Raw genomic sequence first — 14,697 nt, 5'->3', positions numbered from 1 at the left:
TCAATGAATAATTGAGCAAAGCCTTCTGGCAGGGGCAATACTTTCATTAAGGTAGATCTATTGTATTGAAGCCAGAAACCCAGAAACTCAGGGAGGATGTGAAATAAACTTGTGATAGGGCTTCAGCTTCTTGCTGCTCTCATGTAATAGGAAGGAAAGTAAGGAACTCTGGGTCTCAAGGAAATCCTGGTCTGCAAGCCGTGTACCGAGCTGGACTAAGCTGAAGAAGTTGGCAGTTTCTAAGGGGAAGAAATACTGTTTCTGTGTGCCTGAGGACCTCGATGAAGATGGTATGCTGTTATTTAGGATGCTAAAGTCTAGTGTTAGAGAAATTCAGAGAAATGATCACTGAGGGATTGGGGAGCTGGAGAAGACTTCGCTTGTAAAACAATGATTCCAAAGAGAAATCCTCAGTTTGCTTACCGCAGAATCATTTCGGGGGGAGAATTTCTTATTAAAAATGAAGACTCCTGGGCCTGTCCAAACTTCTGAGGCCAGGGCCTGGGAATCTGTATTATTGAAGCCTCCAGGACATTACTTATGGGCCCTGAAGTTTGAGAACCAGTAGAATTGGGGCCCAGTAATCTACATTTTTTTAGTAAGCACTCCAGGTCAATCTTTTGTACTTTTAAAATTTAAGAACTGCTCACCCACAGTACAACTCTTTAAGCCCCTTTTGAAATTAGTACTTCAGGTTTAAATTTTTCTAACACTGGATTTAACTACCTTAAGATGTTAAGTAAGAGTACTTCTTTGTCCTCACAAATATTTTCCACCTTTAAATATCAAATCCCATTTCCAAGAACTATGCCCGACTTGCAGATGTGAAAAACAGAGCTCCTTCTAATTCAGTATATTTTCATTACTGAACTCAGATTCCCAAAGAATGTAAGCATGATTTAACCTTTGCTTTAGTACTGGTTGGAGCAATTGACTTAATTGTAGATGAACAGATGTGTGTACATTTACCATTGGAAGGAAAAAGTTAAGACTTTGGGATAAGCAAAAGAGGCTGGGTATCTTTTCAGTGAAATGCTGGAACCTCTGGAGATTATCTGACCCCCATAATCACCTTTGTTTTTGATGAGTCTATTTTACAATTCTCTAGAGATTAAGGTTAATTTATAGAAAACTGAAAGCAGTGCAAATATTTCCTGTTTTAAATGCATGCAAATAAACTCTGTCACACAGAGGGATGATGCTTCCGCCACCCCCAAAAAGCCATTTGCAAATGTCCATTTGCAAATTTATTTCACTATTGATTCGTAAAGGTGTCTGCCATTTGGATTCTCCTTGGAACCAATTTTAACATACTGATTCCCTCATTTAATCAATGAGTTCAATAAAATCCTTGATGTGTTCATTTTATAGTTGTATAAAAGTCATGGATTTACTTTAAAATATGTATGTCCTTTAGTAATTTTGGGGATCTCGCCAGGATGAGCAGAAGATTCACCTGAAATTGGCAGAAACGATGCAGCGCACAGGGAACCAAGTCCAAGCATATATTTTCTTAGCACCCCCAGGCGAATTCAAAGTGGCAATAGAACTTTATCAACTGTTTTCCTAATTTTAGTATTACTCCCTATTAATTTTTTGTTTTGTTTTTCTTTTTGGTTCATGTATGGCTGAGTTATTCCTTATTGGCAGCTATGGTGACTGGGAATTTGGTGATCTCCATAAATAGACTAATGTCTTCTAGAGATCTAATTCCCTGTTGAGTGAGGGACAATAGGGAGTATAGCTTGTTAGTTTTTTGCTTGTCCACTTGTGTACTTTGAGCTCAAATCAACTAGGAATGTCATGCCCGCAAAGAAGGTGGTATCTGGACCAGGAGGTGTGTTTCTGTGTTTATTTTTCACCTGTAGCTGGAAGTGTAGAGTTGAAGCCATAAGCTCTGTCTGTATCTGTATGTCTATGTATCTGTAGTTCGGAAAGGCCTGTATCTCTCATTGTGAATGTGGAATGTTTTCCTGTCTCCAGATGGCATTAATAAATTAGACTGTAAAGTTTCAAATTAAAGGAACTCTGTTCAGATCGACTTACAGAGAGAAATAAGTGCGTATGTAAATTGAATATTCTTAAGATTTCTAGGAAATAAGGAAATCAAACTTCTAATACTTTAAATGTGTTCCCCCCATCTCCCAAATTCAGAAACTCTTATTGAGTCTCTTTACTTTTCATGGCAATACAGTTACTTGCATAGTTTCAATAAATATCTGTTCTCCCTCTGCTAACATATAATTGGAAAAATTGCTATACAATCAAGACTTTGTCTGGAATTTCATATGTAAGAATGATACTTATTAATCACAAATGACAAGTCACTTTTAAAGAACTAAGTTTGACGTTGTGGAGCCAATGCTTACAAAGCCTTCCCAAAAAACTGGCCTGGCTCATGGCTTATAGGATTTCCATCCTTGCAGGTGGTAGGAAGGTCATGTCCTGGCAGGCCCAAGAGCCTTAGGATATTTGGAGCACCTGTAGAAAAGAGGAATTTACCCAAATTTATAGATCCTGTAGTTGAAGTGTGGTGGGCAGAGTTTCTTGGGCTGGATTTCCTAGCCTTAAGATAGCAAATAATAGAGGATTTTAAAAGTTCAGTCTGAGATTCCTTATGAATATTTCCAGCAGAACCAACTTAAGATGGCCTATCCTTGCTGCACCTGTGTAAATAAACAGGACAAACCTAATGAGATCAGCCTTATTTTTAAATTCTTTTTTGAGATCATTTTGATCAAAATGATGGAAGACTATGAGAATATTTTTGTTTAAGTTTTGGAATAAGCAAAAGAGATTACTGGATACATTTTTTTTTTAAAGGAAGATTATTATGGGTGAACCTGACCTGCTTTTATCAGGTAAGTTTTTTTTTTTTTTTTAAGATTTTATTTATTTATTCGACAGAGAGAGAGACAGCCAGCGAGAGAGGGAACACAAGCAGGGGGAGTGGGAGAGGAAGAAGCAGGCTCCTAGTGGAGGAGCCTGATGTGGGGCTCGATCCCATAACGCCGGGATCACGCCCTGAGCCGAAGGCAGACGCTTAACCGCTGTGCCACCCAGGCGCCCCTGGATACATTTTTAATGGAATGTTGGAGTCTTCGGGGATTATCTGGACCTAGTCTTTGAGCTATTTCACAACTCTGTAGAGATTAAGGTTACTTTGTTAAACAAACAAACAAATTGATATTAATGCAAATAATTCTTAGCTATAAGAATTGACCTGAAATAAATTCTGTCTGGTGAAGGGACCCTCCTCCTTCCCTCAAAAAGGTCAATTTTGCATCTGTTTGCAAATTTATTTTAATATTCCTGATCTACAAATGTGTGTCCTTTGGATTCTCCTTTAAACTAGTCGAGACATCCTACAGATCTCTCTCTCTCTCTCATTTTTTAAAGATTTATTTATTTATTTGAGAGAGAGAGAGAGAGAGAGAGAGAGAGAGGGTACATGTGGGGGTAGGGGCAAAGGGAGAGAGTCTTCAAGTAGATTCGTTGAGTGTGGAGCCTGACCCCAGTCTTGATTTCAAGACCCAAGAGATCATGCCCTGAGCCAAAACCAGGAGTTGGACACTTAACCAACTGAGCCACCCAGGTACCCCTACAGATCTCTCTTTCAATCGACAAGTTAAATAAATAAAATACTTCACATGCATTCATTTTATATTTGTATGAGATCTATTATTTTACCCGTTTTGGGAAATTATCCCTTAACACCATTGTCTCATTAAACTTTCATAACACTCTTACTTTCCAGTTGAATGGATGAGGGATTAGACTTTCATTCATTCAACTGATATTTGTTAAGTCCCTATTACGTGGCAGGAGCTGTTCTGGAGGCTGGGGATGCACTGGTGAGCCAGAGAGAACTCATGGAGCCTCTAGGAGGATCAAACATTAAATAAAATCACAATGAACGTATAATTACAAATTGTGATCATCTATGAAGGAAAAGACAGATGCTTAACGAAGTGACTTTTCCGGGCAGAGATAGAGGCTCTTGTGAAGGCCCATATGAAAATGTGCTTGGCCACATCAGGCTCCTCTGCTGGGAGCCTGCTTCTTCCTCTCCCACTCCCCCTGCTTGTGTTCCCTCTCTCGCTGGCTGTCTCTCTCTCTGTCAAATAAACAAATAAAATCTTTAAAAAAAAAAAAAAAAAGAAAGAAAATGTGCTTGGCCTGGTGAAGGAAGAGGGAAGGCCCATGTGGCCGAGAGTAGAGAAAGCAGTTAGCAGAGAATGGAGGGAAGGTCCAGGTCAGGCCTGCCTTGTTTGTAGGGTTTGGAGTTGATTAATCAATCAAGACCAGAGAGCAACTTGCCTGAGGTCACGCACAGCCTGAAAGTTTGGTTTGTGTGTTGTGAGACATATATTCTTAACCATTTAAAAAAAAAAAAAAAGAAAGAAAAGCTTGGTTTCATTTTTGGATGTAGCAAGATAATTCGAGAAGAAGTCAGGAAGTTCGTCCTGCATTTTCCAAAACAACTCTCTCTTCTGGGTGTTGTTAATCCTTCACCTCTGGCTGGACTTGTGTGAACCTGAGATGACAGTTAAGGGCAGCAGGAACATGTAAAAATCTAGACACTGTGTCCACATTTCTGTGGCTTGAGCTTTCCTGACGCTTCTACAACCTTGCACAGTACCAGACATATGGTGAGTACTCAATAAATATATGTTGACTAATTGGCTGATTAATTACAAATATTATGACAGGCCATGTGTTCTCTGGTGGATCATTGAGGGATGAAAATGTTATTTTTTTCTGTGTCAAGTTGCCATGATCCTAGATTCACCTTTGTTTTGCAGCAATTTTTTTCATTATGTCTGCTGCTGAAGTGGACATTGATTCATTCGTTCATTGATTCATTCATTTATTCATTCATTCACTATTTCATTCATCCTAATTTGATCCAGGAAGAATGGAAGATGGTACTGAAGCAAGAACTCTGCTGGTGTTATTCCATATTCCCAGGGAGTAAATACATAAACTAAGTAAAATCGTATGTCACAAAGATCTCTGAACAATAATGGTTTATAACTAGGAAAATAATAGTTACAGTTGTGAGCTTCACACATTAAGGGACTTAGATGATGCTGGGTTCTCTTGAGTTCTGCTATTCCTCCAGCAATAGGTCAGTAGATGGAGCAGACAAGATGAAGAACTTTAAATCTCCAAGACCAAGAGAACCATTGGGAACCAACTTTAGGTCCAAACTATTCCAGACAATGGATAGAAAGTAAGATGGGAATAATTAAAGACCATCTCACTTGGTTATATTTGCGATACAAAGGGGGATCCACTTGGATGTTTTTCAACACTTCAGCCAATTAAATGAAGTAGCAGGGAGAAGTAGAGGGGGTGATACTTACAACACTCACTTCTTAGTCATTCATTTACTTACTCTTTCATTTGCTTATTCATTCAACCAACATGGGTCTGCACACCGGGGAAACTGAGATGAAGATGACGTTATCTTTTGTTTAAAAACTAGAAATCCACTGGTTTCACGAACACTAGAATTTAGACTGAGACATGCATGGTTTAAATACCATTTACATTAATTCTGGCTTCAAATTTTTGCATAATAGTATATTGAAATAAATTTTTTAAATGCTACCAGAATAGCATCAAAAACTATCTGCTCAGAACCTTGAAAAATTCTAATACCACATAAACACAATAATAATTTTAACACATAATAACACCAACACCTAAATCAATATTAAATCCATAGAATGATGAGTTTTAGAGGTGAAAGGGACTCTAGTTGTCGTCTAGCCCAACCTTGTGATTTACAGAGGAGCAAACTCAGGCCAGAGTGAAGACCGCGACTCGTCTGAAGCCACCTAGGAGAATTAGTGTGTGAGCCCGAATTCAAACTCAGGCCCCCATCCCGCCTCAGTGCTCTTTCCCATAGATGCCTAAGCATGTAAAATGGTCATTGAATCACTAACCTTTCCTGGCATCCGCTTGTAGGACAGGTATGGGGGTGAAGTAGGGATCCGTGCGATGAGAGGCTGGTAGAACCGTGAGATTGGATATGGTAGACCCTTTTATTAACTTCTGAACCTTCACCTAGAAAATAAAAAAATTTGTTTTCGGCAGGCAGTTTTGCTTTCAAAATGAACACAGTTTTCTTCTTGTAAACAATAAATAAGATTATGAATAGTTTCATTAAGTTTTAATAAAGTAGCGATAGCAGCTTCAGTTTTATTGCTCATGAGTACCCTGTGCTATTGTCTACTGTCAGGAGTTTGTGTAATTTAAAATAGTTAATTAAATCCAATTAACGTGTTGTGATTTCCACTATGCAAAGTCACTATGGTAGTTAATAAAGGAACTATTAAGATTTTGTTCAATTTTAATGACTACGATATAAAAGTGCTAAATCTTGACAGAAGAGGTTTTGAATACAGCAAAGTTTTGTACAGGCAAATTTCCCAGGAAATACATATTAGAGTTGTGAGAGTAAAAAAAAAACCCAAACAAACTGGGAGAATTTCAAGATAGCTGTATCAGGGACCCCTCGGTGGCTCAGTTCGTTAAGCGTCTAACTATTGATTTCAGCTCAGGTCATGATCTCAAGGTTGTGAGACGGAGCCCTGCTTAAGATTCTCCCCGCTCCTCTAAAACAAACAAACAAATGGTTAAAAAAAAGATAAATGTATCAGTCGACATTAATAGATTAGAATGAACTTTGAATGGACTCTTGGAAATCTCAGAGAGGTTTAAAGACTTGATACCTACATCAGTTACGGTAGATGATTACCTTTTCTAAAGTCACTAAATGCTTTTATTATGCTTATGAAATATGAATTTTTTCTATTAAATGGTTTCTAGCTTTTAAAGACTAATATGTGTTGCATATAAATCACATTTAATTGTATAGCTCAAATACACTATTTTTACCTTTATTAGAAGAGGTTATGAATTACCTGGGCCCTCCCAGCAGGGAAGATGCAGCTGTTTGGTATTTATAGACTGATTTAAATTTTCAAATCATTTTCCAAACGTTAATTAATCTGCATAACTTCTAAAGGAACTAGGTAACAATTTGCTCTTTAGCTAACAAAGAACCAAGACTGAAAAATTAGCAGGTTTAAGGTCACACACTATACTAGAAATACACAGATTATTCAATTTGAAGATTAATCTGATTTTACATTAGTGAAATTTGCCATTGGACTCCATTGTACCATACCTTATTGCTCCTCAAGGTCATGGAAAAAGAAAGGGAAATTCATCAAGAGTTGGGGGAGGGGAGTGCAGAGAAAATCACTTCCCCAAATAAGTATCTGTGTGAACAAAGGATGTGGGGCTTAAGGAAACTGTAAACAGCTACTATCCCATGAACACCAAACGTTTGGGGAGGACAGATTAAAATGACTATAAGCAGGGTTTTTTAACAGGAAAGAGTAGACAGCACAATCTCCTGCCTTCCAGGTGAGTTGGAAGAGGAAAGGTGAGTGCCATGGGCCTTGCTTCTTTTTTGTTTTTTAAAATATTTTATTTATTTATTTGAGAGAGAGGAAGAAAGAGCACAAGCAGGGGGAGGGGCAGAGAGAGTGAGAAGCAGACTCCCCGCTGAGCAGGGAGCCCGCCATGGAACTTGATCCCAGGACCCCAGGATCATGACCTGAGCCGAAGGCAGACACTTAACGGACTGAGCCACCCAGGTGCCCCTCCATGGGCCTTGCCTTAATGACAGCTAGGAGTTCATGTGCATGTTGTGTTATTATGGAAATTCCATCTTGGCAATCCACCTTGGTCTCTTTCTCATCCTCAGCTCTCCTCACCCCACCTCACCTCCAGACCCAAGTGGCCTCCAGAATCTCCTAATCACCCAAGGTACTGTACTGCAGACATGGCACGTGCATAGCTGATTTTCAGGAGCAAAAATGGAAGGGTCTCTACTTGTCTGATTAATATCAGGGTCAGGGAGGCAAAGGTAAATTGGAGCAAGAGAGAAAGATTCCACTTAAATAAAATTGTCAAGCATTGAGAAGATATAAAGTACAGGTTTGGCAGTTTCGGGGCACAGAGCATCATTTATCTGGATTTTCTGAAAGCCTTTGACAAAGTACACCTGACAACCTGCTCTTGAAAGCCAAAGTAGCAGGATCCAACATAAAACACAATGCAGAGTGTGACACAAAGGAGAGGGTGGAAGGCAGATGATACTCGGATCCTATCAAGCAGTCAGCTCGTTCATAATGCTGGTTTCTTTAATTGTTTCAACTACATCTATCTCAACAGTGTAAAAGCCAGACCCAATGTGCGTGCGTGCGTGTGTGTAGGGGCAAGGAGAAGAGGGTTACACTTGGGGGTTGATGTCCTCCGGAGATTACAGAAATAAATCCCGCATGCAGTGTCACTGGATGTGCCACACGAGCCCACCCGCTGTCCCGCTCCCATGGTAAGGACAACCACGTCTGCATTTGCTTGCTTGGAGGGAGAAGGTACGTAACAACCTTCAGCACTTACCGAGCACTTACTGAGCACTTACTATGTAACACAAACTTTAATAGGATTGGCGTTAAGTTTCATGAGGAATGGACCCGCTAAGGGCAACGGGAGTGCAGAACAGGGAGTAATTAACTCTGCATGCTGGCATTGCAGATGGCTTTGCAGCGACTCCACCCGAGCTGTATGTTAGAATCTCTCAGGGAGCTTTGTAATAATACTGCTGCCTGGGCCCAACTCTGGGCAAGTAAATCCGAATAAGCTGGGCTGGAGCTGGGGCCCCAGGTGATTCTAGTGTGCAGCCAAGGTTGAGATGGACGGCAGTGAGTGATATTTAAATTGTGTCTTCAAAGAAGCATTGGATTATATATCACGTGGAGACGAGGATGCAATTATAGAGAGAAAGAATGGTGGCGACAAAGCAGAACAGCATACAGATGCATGAAGATTCCATGCAAGGTGAGGATCTCAGTGTGGCTGGAGTATGCTGTGTGTGCCAGGACGGTGGGGTGGGGGACAAAACTGGAATGGTAGATTAACGCAAACAAAAGAAACCAGCTTTATGAATGCCTCGTGGAAGTTGAACAGCATCTGCTTCTGGCTTCTCCTTTATGTCACGCTTTTTTATTTTAGGCTGGAACCATGCTCTATAGTTTGTATAACATGATATGGACTATCATAGAAATAGAACAATGTTCTTCATATCTGGTGTGTCATGACTATTTCCAAAACTCTGTCCCTTTATGCCTAAACCTTCTATAACAGCTTAATTGTTTTTCAAAATTTAAAAAAAATATAGAAGAGCTTAAAAAAGAAAACAGCAATCACATTCCTGCTGGCTGGAATTAATCATTGTTAATATCTTGGTATATTTGCTTCTAGTGTTTTCAAATAGAAAAACCATTCCATTTTATGATTCTGGTAAAAAATGATATATGCTTATTATAAAGATTCCAATTAATGCAGAAAAACACAAAGATGAAAGTTTAAGAAACCATGCCAAATATCATTAGGTGATCCATTATCCCTGACATCTTTGGAATGATTAATATATCATTTTATAAAAATAGGATTTATATTACATTATTAAACTTAATTTTTGACATGAATTTAATAGGAGGGGAAAAGGCTGAATTAAACTCAACAAATTATTAAACCTGAAGTCAATATTTCTTTACTACAAGATTCCTATGAGTTGAAAAAGATTCCTCTGCAAGGGTTGGCAATTTTTTTTTTAAAGGGCCAGACAGTAAATATTTTAGGCTATTCTGGCCCATTGTTATAGCTTGAAAGTAGCATAGATAATATGTAAACAAACAGTGGCACTATGTTCTAATGAAACTTTATGTACAAAAACAGGTGGTCCGCCCTCACCCAGTAGTTTGTGGACTCCTGCCCTATAGTTAAATAAAGGCGATTATGAAAAACATTAGGTTTTTTAAAATCGTGTTTTAAATTAGAGTAATATACCCCATCCTCTAAAGATGAGAACATAGAACTCTCTTGCTACCCCCATCCCTTCTCCCTCACCTCCCAATTTTTTATTATATTATTATTTTTACATTGTCCAGATTTATAATATCTACATTCTGTTTTGAAACCATAATCACTAGGATTGCTTAGTATTCATCCTATGTGCAAATGGATCCAGTGTCATGGCTTCTCTATGCTTCAGTTCCTTATTTTGATAGATTTCTTTTCTTAAAGATTTTATTATTAATTAATTAATTATTTTAAAATAAACATAGTGTATTATTAGTTTCAGGGGTAGAATTTAGTGACTCATTATTTGCCTACAACTCCCAGTGCCATTACATCACATGCCCTCCCTAATGCCCATCACCCAGTTACCCCATCCCCCGACCCCTCCAGCAATCCTCAGTTTGTTTCCTAGAGTTAAGAGTCTCTTATGGTTTGTCTATCTATTTATTGTTGAGAGAGAGAGAGAGAGATAGCAAGAATAGGGGAGGGAGAGGAGAGAGAGAATCTTGAGCAGTCTCCCCCCTGAGTGCAGAGCCCAATGCAGGGCTCAATCTCATAACCTTGAGATCATGACCTGAGTCAAAATGCTCAGCCGACTGAGCCACCAGGCGCCCCTATTTTGATTGATTTCTTAATTGCCTGCCTTTGGTTATCAAGCAGTCCTTTCCAACAAGTGTTCATGGGTATTTATACTTGAATGATATCTGGGATCATCCTTTTATCAAAGCTTTGCAGACACTGACCCATTGTCTTCTACAGTGACTATTGTGAAATCTGATGCCAGCCTGATTCCTCACCCCTTGTCGGTGATTTTTCTTTCTGCCTGGATTTCTGAAACATTCTTCGTTTTTGAAGTCCAGGTGTTAAACTAGAAAATACCTTGATGTAATACTCTAGATCAAATCTTTCTGGGATTCAGTGCTTTCTTTCCACCTGTAGATTTCATTCTTTCCTCACTTCTGGAAAATTTTCTTCCATTATATCATTGGATACATCTTCTCTTTCATTTTCTGGGTTCTCTGTTTTAGAGACACCAAGTGTCATTAAGTGTTGGCTCATCTTTGTCTTTCATATTGTGGTACCTAACTATTCTTCCTCTCCTGGTTCATAGAATGCTTTTAGCTGAGCATATGGCTATCCAGTCCAGACTACATTTCCCGGTGTCTCTCGTGGCTAAATGTGAACATGTGAGCAAATTCAGACCAGTAAGACGTAAGCAGCAGTGATAAGTGTAACCTCTGGGCCATCTCCTTAGAATGCCTGCCCTGGACTATCTTTATCCTTCTTGTGGGCTGAAACATGGGTGTAGAGAGGAGTCAGCTTCAACCACTGGAACGAGAGTGTCTGTGACCATAGGAATGAGATGAGACAGCATCCAGACAGAAGGAACCCTCTCTCAGTTATGCTCCCTGTCATGGAGCAAAGCTGTCTGTCCTGCCAACCTTAGACTTCTCACCTGCGGACTGTTTGTGAGTGAGAAATAAACTGGTCTATTTATGGCATTATATTTTTGGATTTCTTTGTCACAGCAGCTTAACCTGTAACAGACTACTGTGCAGGTCTCTTAGCTTCTAATTAATTTCCTTTGTCTTTTTCCTTTGCATTTGCTGTGCTTACAGTCTTTTCTCTATGCTCATATTTCAGTGTTCAGCAGTGTCTGTTCTGTTCTTCCTATTTATAGTTTATTTATTAGTTCCATAAAGTATTTTGGTATTCAATTTGTTTCCTTATGTCTGCACCCTCCCTTTTTATCTCATTCTGCTATTTTATCATCTTGTGGCTGAGCTCTAGTTTTACTTAATTTATGTTCCTATCAAGCTGTGCTATAATGTGAAGAAATTGTGAGAAAATTCCTTCCGTTCCTTGAGTTATATTTTTTTCTGGGTTAGGCTTTGTCTTTTGCAGCCCATGGTTGTCCCTTCCCCCACCCCTCCCTCTCTTTTGTTAGCTCTCGGTGAAATACTGGCGTTTATATAATAAATCAGTATGGTGGCCATATCATTTCTTTCCCCCTTGTATGTTCTTGGGCAGCTCTGCCCTGATAATCTCCTTGCTCTGATGTGGCATCTCCTTCCCTGTTGTCTGCTACCAGTGTGTTTTCTTTACCAGCAACACGTGAGAACTGGGTATTCTGGGTGTTCTCCACCTTTCTGTTACCTGAGGGCTTGGGTTGGGGAAACCTCCGTTTTAGGATACATGCAGTCTTTGTTAAAATATGTAGGCTCTCCTCCCTTTCCTGAGATTTTGATGAACATCCTATATCAGCATTTGCTCTACTGTCCTCCCTCCCTCCCTCTAGCCCCAGGGGTTTTGGGTCACTTCTCTCTGGAAGAATTAGACATATTATTTGCTTTCCAATTTCACCTTTTTCTTCCAAGTCCCCTTGTCAAAAGAGAAAAAAGATAAGGATGCCTGCTTGATTGTCTTCTCTCTGGATTTTGTAGCATTTCTTTCTTTCTTTTTTTTTTTTTAAAGATTTTATTTATTTATTTGACACAGAGAGAGAGACAGCCAGAGAGAGAGGGAACACAAGCAGGGGGAGTGGGAGAGGAAGAAGCAGGCTTCCAGCGGAGGAGCCTGATGTGGGGCTCGATCCCAGAACACTGGGATCACACCCTGAGCTGAAGGCAGATGCTTAATGACTGAGCCACCCAGGCACCCCGGATTTTGTAGTATTTCTGAGAATCTCAATATTTTGATAATTTACCAGTAGTATTTCTGAGGGGCAGGGAGGGGTGAGGATTGGAGCTATGTCACACCCTTCTACTCTACTCCAGAATCTTCTGCTTGGTGAATTTAAACCTGCATGGCCATATTCTACAACCCTTCACGACCAGTCCTGCCCCAGCCCTCCTCCCCATATGATGGATGGCATACTAAAGATCGGGAAGGGAAAGTAGCTAGGACACACATTTAATCTGCCTAATAGAGGCAGGCTAAAAGGGCACATCATTGCTTCATGGCCCAGTGCTTTTACTACATTTTCATGCCTCCTGAGTTCTTGAAACTTTCAAGCCAGACACAGCTCACATCACCAGCCCTACTCCTGTCCTCATGGTAAAACCGTATCACTCTGTCCCCTTTCTCAGCATCATTTCACATAGATACAGTAGGAGTCTCACTTTCTCTCAGACTAAGGATTACCAGCATTCTTGGAGCTAGAAGAAAAACTCCCTTGGGAGGCATTTGTAGCATAAGAGCAAAAAATCATGGGCTTGGAGCACTGGATTTCAGTCCTAACTCTGTCATTTACTTAGCAATGTGCTGGGGTAAGTCATTTAACTTGTCGAGTCTCAGTTTTATCTTCTGTAAAATAGGGATGTTCTTAGCTACAGGGCAGTTGAATTTTATGTAAAGGATTTGTTCCTAGAGGCATTTCATAATTCTGAACTCACAGAATTCAGACAGCCTGACTTTAAAGAATGCCAGCTATGGCAGAGACTTCTGCATGGCTTCCAATGTGCTACAGAAACTATATTTCCCAGCCTCCCTTGCAGCTTGATATGTCTTTGTGACAGGATTCTGGCCAGTGGTATAGCAATCATAGTGACTCTGCTGGTTGGAATATAGACATGATGGTGGGAGCCTAGCAGCCATCTTAGCCATCTTAGATCGCAGATAGAAAATGCAGAGGTGCCTGACATTGCAGGGGTGCCGTATCAGCCATAAACTGTGTGACGTGAGAGAAAGTTACTGTGGTGTTTAATCTACTGTTATTTGTTATGTTTGCTGAATCTATATCCTAATAGTACAGGGTATTTTTATTTACTGAGATGGTGTTTCTCTGTGGAAACTCCAACATAAATATATCTTAAATTCACTCAGACTGCACCAGCTTTGAAAAAAATGAAATTGTGTTTCATTTTCTTAAATTTAGGGGGATTTGAATTATTTCAAACTTTGTATATACAGCAATAATTTATTATTATTATCTTACAGCATGGAATTTCAAATTTATATAATCCAATTTTGCATAAAACTCGGCATCACTGATCTTCCATTAGGCTGTCGTGAGGAATTACTGAATTAATATATAGAGATGCACAACATAAACTTTTTTCATATCAGAAATTGGGGCTTTTTTGGGGGGAGCGCCTGGGTGGCTCAGTCAGTTAAGCGGCTGCCTTCGGCTCAGGTCATGATCCCAGGGTCCTGGGATTGAGCCCCACCCTGGGCTCCCTGCTCAGCCAGAAGCCTGCTTCTCCCTCTCCCACTCCCCCTGCTTGTGTTCCCTCTCTCACTGTGTCTCTCTCTGTCAAATAAATAAAATCTTAAAAAAAAAAAGAAATTGGGGCTTTTTTTACATAAACATTTTATTAAAGTATAACATTCATTTTTTGAAAAGACCACACATCATAAGGTCATCACTTGATACATTTTCACAAAGCAGACACTAGGAAACCAGCATCCAGAACAGGAGTAGAACATTGCAAGCACCCCCAAGGCCTCTCTCCTGTTGCCTGTCAGTCACTTCTGAATTCCACTCCCAGCTATTATTTTTCTGTTCTTAAATTTACATAAAAGGATTATTACAGTATGTATCTTTTTGTATTTGGCTTCTTACCTTTAAAATAGATGTGAGAGTCACTCATATTGTTGTGTGTGGCAGTATGTTTATGCCATGGACTTTTAAGTATTGATTTTGAGTTATAAATTATACTTACAGCTGAACCCAATAAGACTTGAGCCTCCAACCTCCCACTTTTTTTGCAATGTTTTTAATGTTTCTTTTAGAATGTTCCCTCTTAGCTC

Source organism: Ursus arctos, unplaced genomic scaffold, assembly GCF_023065955.2.
Source record: "Ursus arctos isolate Adak ecotype North America unplaced genomic scaffold, UrsArc2.0 scaffold_28, whole genome shotgun sequence".
NCBI classification, from domain to species: domain Eukaryota; kingdom Metazoa; phylum Chordata; class Mammalia; order Carnivora; family Ursidae; genus Ursus; species Ursus arctos.
This window is presented reverse-complemented; position numbering follows the sequence as displayed.